At 45.0% G+C, this 878-nt stretch overlaps 1 pseudogene; it reads left to right on the forward strand.

Moving 5' to 3' along the window:
- The first annotated feature begins 520 nt into the window (after positions 1 to 520).
- Positions 521 to 638, forward strand: LOC126356583 (5S ribosomal RNA; annotated as a pseudogene).
- The last annotated feature ends 240 nt before the right edge of the window (positions 639 to 878 follow it).

Consider the following 878-nt stretch of genomic DNA (forward strand, 5'->3'; position numbering starts at 1 on the left):
TAGTTCACAACATTTTAACATACACAGGACAGAATCAAGTTATTATGTACTTTTACATTCTAATGGTTAATTTCCAAAGCCTGCAAAGCATGCAAGATTGCTTGAGAACAGACATTCTAACAAAAGCATTTCCTGTTCAGCACTGGATCTTGAGTTTGATGAAGACTATGCACACACAGCAGCCTGTAGAGTTGTTAGTTTAGTGACAAATTAGAGCTAAGTGTGATTTCCCTTCTAAAGAATGTGTTACGCTTGTTAGTACACTTAGGTGATAAAAGTCATGAGACACCTCTTAACATAATGTTGCACCTCTTTTTGCCAGGTGTAGTGCAGAAACTCAACATTGCATGGACTCAACAAGTCGTTGGTAGCCTCTTGCAGAAATATTGAACCATGCTGCCTCTGTAGCCATCCGTAATTGCAAATGTGTTGCCGGTGCAGGATTTTGTGCCTGAACTGACCTCTCCATTATGTCCCATATATGTTTGGTGGGATTTATGTCAACCTATCTGGCTGGCCAGGCAATGGCCTTGCCACAGTGGATACACCAGTTCCTGTTAGATCACTGAAGTTAAGCACTCTTGGGCGTGGCCAGCACTTGGATGGGTGACCATCCAGGCCACCATGTGCTGTTGCCATTTTTCCGGGTGCACTCAGTCTCATGATGCCAATTGAGGAGCTACTCGATCGAATAGTAGTGGCTTCGTTCAAAGAAAACTATCATAACGACTGGGAGAGCAGTGTGCTGACCACACGCCCCTCCTATCTGCATTCTCAGCTGAGGATGACACGGCAGTTGGATGGTCCCGATGGGCCACTTGTGTCCTGAAGAAGGAGCGCATCTTCTGACTGGCCAAGTCATTAGCTCGAATTTTCCA

The sequence above is a fragment of the Schistocerca gregaria genome, chromosome 3 (genome assembly GCF_023897955.1).
Source record: "Schistocerca gregaria isolate iqSchGreg1 chromosome 3, iqSchGreg1.2, whole genome shotgun sequence".
Taxonomy (NCBI): Eukaryota; Metazoa; Arthropoda; class Insecta; order Orthoptera; family Acrididae; genus Schistocerca; species Schistocerca gregaria.